The following is a 6,000-nucleotide window of genomic DNA, read 5'->3' on the forward strand; positions in this document are numbered from 1 at the left end:
CTTTATTGATTTTTGTATTGAACTTGCTTTTGCTCAGCTTTAGTAGGGGCACAATGTAACTCAGACAAACCCCCCCTTAACTGGCCTTTAATCAAGCTCACTGATCTATGAATTACAGTGCCAACTAATGGTAACAACATGTAACCACATGAAACAGTATTTCCTCACCAAATCCAAACACTTTTAAAGTACTTTTTACAGAATTTATTTGCAGTCCTTGTCATTGCCATATCTATAATAGACTATTTATCAGTGTGTCTTGTGTTGTACTTAAATAATCTCAACACTAATAGGTGGGGGCCTTAACAACCCAAGCCAATTTTATTCACAGGCAATTTTATACAGTGCCGGACCAGTTGGGCGCCCTCCTCGTGTGCAAACATGCGCAGAACTACTCCGGACTTGCTGAAAATGGCATGTTTTATATGTGTTCCATAATGCACCAGAGCACTTCCCTGAACCTGGTTCAAAACACTTGATTCAATAATAAGGGGTTTTATATGGTCAGACGAACGACCCAGGCTGGCCCTACAGACGCTTCAGGCTTCGCTAACGGGGGGTGGACTGGCCCTTCTTAACTTTGAGAGATATTTTCTAGCCAGCCAGCTGGTCTATGCGCACTGGTGGCTAGCTCCACAGTTAGACAACCGTTCGCTCATACTTGAAGCCGCTATTGTGTGTTCTTTAGAGGCCCTGGCTAAGATGCTATACAGGGATATTTCCCCACCACAAAGAATGACACCCCCATTAGAACAGTAGTGGAAACCTTTTAGGTAGCACTTAAAATTGCCCAAAATAAAAAGTCGTCTAGTCCAAATGGACCCCTATTTGGGGCAACAAACATCTCCCACATTTTAACTCTGTGCCAGACATTTCAAGATGGGTGGCTGCAGGTGTTAAAACATTAGGAGATATCATAGCTAATGGGGACTGTAAACAATTCAATATACTCCAAATGAATTCCAACTCCCAGCAAATATGTTGTTTAGGTACTTTCAATTAAAACAAGCCTTTCAGTCCTAGTTTCCTCCAAGACCACTAGCGGTCACAGATACCACCTTGGAAGTATATCTCCGCAGACTAGACTTGGCAAAAGTACTAACACACGTGTTTATTATATTGATGCAATCGAACATAACCCAATTGGACAAAGTCAAATAACATTGGTGTGAAGATATCCTAGAACTAGACTATGAGAGGTGGAAAGATTCCCAAGCTTTAGTGCCACCAACTTGCAATCTCTAGCAAGGATAGGTATATATAGACAAATTTTTTTTTAACAGAGTATACCTTACCCCAAAACGATTGGCCAGGATTTACCCTGGAGTTTCAGACCAGTGTCACAAATGCCTTAATTCTGTAGGTATATTATTTTATGTCTTCTGGGAGTGCCCAATAATCCAGGGATTCTGGCGTGAGGTTCTTGCATACGCAGAAAATACTCTAGCGCTCCCCAATATACTGTTACCCAGCCTCTGTCTACTGGGTATCATTGAAGCAGTACCACTGAGACCCCCAGTCAAACTGTTTTGCCTGCAACTGTTCTATTACCAAAAAAGTCAATACTGCTTCATTGGAAGTCCACAGGGCTGCCTGCGTTGAACTTCATCACTTTGATCATCCTGGATCAAAGTGATGGGACCCGCTGACAATTTTGTTCACTTGTGAGTTGCAATAGTCTTGCACTTGTTCTTAACTGCACCTTTTTGTCAGATGACCGAAAATGCAGAGGGTGTTTTATTGAGGTTGAGAGAGTGCTTTATGTTGTTGTGGTGATCATTTGAAATTGATGCAGTGTGGAAATATGTGCAATTAGGCAATATTGCAGGATCAGTGAACATACAGGGGCGGAGAGAGGTGGCATCAGCAGGGGCGATGTGGGTGCCTGTGGCTTTTGATTCATACTCAGGTTGCTCCATCGCCCATTATATATATTATATAGTGTGTTTAGACTATTGTTTGAGAAAGGTGTCGAGTTATTGTCGCTAAGAACGAGTTTATATGCAGAGGGTGTCTTATTGAGGATGATATAGTGTTTTATGTTGTTGTGGTGTTCATTTGAATTTGATGCAGTGTGGAAATAGGTGCAAATAGGCAGTACTGCAGGATTCATGAACATACAGGGGTAGAGAGAGTTGGAGACAGCGGGCATGATGTGTTTCAGGCAATTGCTTAGTATACATGTCATTCCCTTTTCTTACTCTAGGATTGTGTCATTGCAGGGGTGCTACGCCAATGAGGTGAGTTGAGAAATTCGCCATAGATTGCAGCATCCCAGTAGTTACCATTGGCATCAAAATGCCACTCTTGTAACTTTAAGAGCATAATTCAGTTTTCAAACTGGAAATTTTGCTCTTCTAACGCAGATAGCGCAGTTCCCTCCTGTACCCCCTGGATCCCTTTGCCAACATTATGGACACCCCTCGACCCCCTCTAGTGCATAAAAGTGATTACATAGGGGAGGGTGAGCGGCAGCAGCAAACCAGGTCTACCCCAATGTTTTTGGCACAGTATAATATTATTAATCATATTTTGTAGTCTATTTCTAAGTCATAATGGAAAGCCTTATGATGGATTTGGTGAGTATTGGAGAACGTTTCAGAGATATATGGTTAGATGTATGAACTGCTTTGAACACAGGGCCAGTAGTATAAAGTCGTTTCTGTGTGAAGTTTTAATCTAAAATGTTATTCTTGCTTTTATGAAAAATAAAAAAAAATATATTTAGTGTTTTTGACAATAAAAAGTAGGAGGTTTTTTCCACACTGATCCCATGAGTGTGCTATTAATTTATCGGTTATTACTTATACCTTCTGTGTTCCTGAAACTCACACAAGGAGCATATGATTAAAATCCTCATCTAAAGTTTCATAAGGAAATGGAAATCTCCTGCAGGAATAGGAATTTTCTGTATCCAGACGGTAGGTAAGATGGACTAATTCACCGTGCTCCCATTGGCCAATATTACTATTGTATTCACATTTCATCAGCCTTGCTCTTATCTACAGACTTCAGCTCTTTTTACAACTATGTGTAACATCTGTGTCCTCCAGTTACTGCCCATATAGGGGTGTGCAGCAGTCAGGAGTAGGGAGGAATAGGGAATGAAGGATGCCTTCAAGGCAGGGCACTACATGTTTTGGATTAAGGTGATCCTTCCTCAGGTGCTAGTGTTTACAATGTGCATAACCCAAACTCCCAATTTATCACACAGAAAAACCAGCAAGCTTATCAGTTCCATAGTATTGCCAGATAAATTACATTACATGATAAAAATATTCTTTATTCAGTACTGCCCTCTAGGGGCCTACTCCAGAAGTACACTAATCACTTAAGGCAGTTATCACAGTACTTGTATTCATATTTATACAATGTTGCAGGTGTTTGTTCCCTACCTGCCTCATTACAATAATGTATTCAAAATATCAAAGTCCACTTTCCTGAAAAAATAAATAAATACATTTATAAGAAACATTTGAAGCTTTGTGTATCATTCAGACCAAATAGTTCAAGGGTATTAAGTATGTCTATCCATTTTTCTTCACATTGTAGCAACAATCTTTTGCTGTTTCCACCTCTGCTAGGCATTTAAACTTCTTCTAGCACAAGCCACCTCAAGCTTGCACTAGTATGTTTATTTTCAAAGAAGTGTTTTCCAACGGGTGTGTGTGTTTTGGCTACTTGAGGATTGATGTTGGTTATCGACCTTTTATGTTCATTAATCCTGATTCTCACCTTCCTAGAGGTTTGTTCCACATACATTTTCCCACAAGGGCATTTTAAGCCATATATAACAAAATCAGTGTTACAAGTACTGTACTGTTTGACCAGTATTTTGTTAGCCTTTAGTGGATGAGTTACATGACCTCCCTTTATAATTGAATTACAATAACCACAGTTGAGGCATGGGAACTTGGGTGTGCTTAAAAATCTGGTAGTGTTCTGTTTCTGATATATATATATATCCGATTTTTATCAATTTATATATCCGATTTTATCAATTTATCAGCTACATTTGGACCTCTTTTGTAAGAGAAGAGTGGCAATTCTCCATAATATTTTCCCAATATAGGGTTCTTTTGTAATATTGACCAATGATGGTTAATGATTTTTTGTATACTTTTACTGTTGGGGCCATATTTTGATACAAAGGGTATTGGTTCTGCTCTTTTCTTCTTTACAGTTTTATTTAACAGGGACTCCCTCCCTATCCAAAATACCCCATCACGTATTTTTACTGGAGTACCCCTTCTGTAGCCTCTGGCCGCAAATTTTTCAAGAAGCACATTAGAGCTATTTAAGTATTTCTGATCAGTTGATGCAATACGTCTAATACCCTTGAACCATATGGTCTGAATGATACACAACGCTTCAAATGTTTCATTTTTTTCCCCCCAGGAAACATTGAATACATTATTGTAATGAGGCAGGTAGGGAACTACCACCTGCAACATTGTATACATATGAATACAAGTACTGTGATAACTGCATTAAGTGATTAGTGTACTAATCACCCCTAGAGGGCAGTACTGCATAAAGAATGTTTTTATCATGTAATATAATTTATCTGGCCACACTGTGGAACTGATAAGCTTGCTGGTTTTTCTGTGTGATAAATTGGGAGTTTGGGTTATGTACAATGTAAACACTATCACCTGAGGAAGGATCACCTCTATCCGAAACATGTAGTGCCATGCCATTCAATAAAATATTATGTGTTTGAGCAACAAAGGTACTCCAGAGTACTATATTTTTGATTTATGAAGATAAGGAATTTTGGCTACTCCCAACTCTGTTTGATGAACTAAATACACTGAGAACAAAAGGAAAACCTTTACCAACACTTGGACTTTGCCTTCAAGGCAGCTCTATCTACCAGGCAGATAACAACTCAGCCACACCCTGCTTCTAGGCTAAACACACCTCCCCAAGCTGATTGGTCAGTACACTCTAGCATTGCTTTCAATGAAGTTGCAAGATATGGAGTGTGTGATGTCATCTTCTCCTCCTACTTTAACTGGTATGCAGGCCCTGCTCCATGCCATCTAACAGTCATTCTCTTTTTTTTCTTTCCCTTTGCTAAAATACTTTCATTCCTCTACTCTAATCTTATTCAGAATTCAACTCTTCCTTCTTTCTGCCTTACCTTCTCTTGTACCCTTCTAGATATCCACCCTTTAACTAACAAATCCACATTAACATATGGGCTGTTTTGCTCCAAGTCAATTAACTCCTTGCACTAACTGACAGCTGGCCTTCACAGAATGATACTGCCACTGAGGCTGCACTTTCTCATGGCAGTCTCTTTTTCTCCCACACCCCTGGTCCACTGGATGCAGTTGGGGAGTCAGAATTCTCTTTTCATTGTTCGTTCCTTTAGCTTTTTCATTCAAATTTTGAGGTACATGCCCTTCAGATCGTTGATCCTCTCATGTCATTTAAGGACCTCCTTCAGCCACATTCTCTGATAACTTCCTTTTTGACTTTGAAACTTGGATCCTTAGTGATTATAACTGCCACATATATGATCCCTTACAACCTTGAACCTCTCATTTTTTCCAGTCAATATGCTCTTTTGAACTCCAGCAGTGAGCTAACACCCCAACCCCAACATAAGAATGGCCACTTTCTGTACCTAGTATATACCAATAATCTGTACAGTGATCCCTTTCTGATCATTATCTGGTTACATTTTCTGGCTCACACTTTCCTATGCCACCTACTCCTTCTCCTTCTGTGTAATGTGGTACCTAGTCACTCACTGTCCTTCTTAGCCGAATCTTACTCCCACCAATGTCACACACTGGGGATTGCAGTAAACTTTGAACTCAGTAACACTTTATAAGTCACCAGTACAGCCTCATGAATAATCTGCCCGATAGATCATAACCAGAACTCATGGCTCTCTAGGCTCTACCAACTGCCTACCTTCCCAGCCTTCTCCATGATTCAGGAATGATGAAACCTTTTACAGATTTTCAGCACCACCTTGTGTGAAAG

This window comes from Xenopus laevis, chromosome 6S (genome assembly GCF_017654675.1).
Source record: "Xenopus laevis strain J_2021 chromosome 6S, Xenopus_laevis_v10.1, whole genome shotgun sequence".
Taxonomy (NCBI): Eukaryota; Metazoa; Chordata; class Amphibia; order Anura; family Pipidae; genus Xenopus; species Xenopus laevis.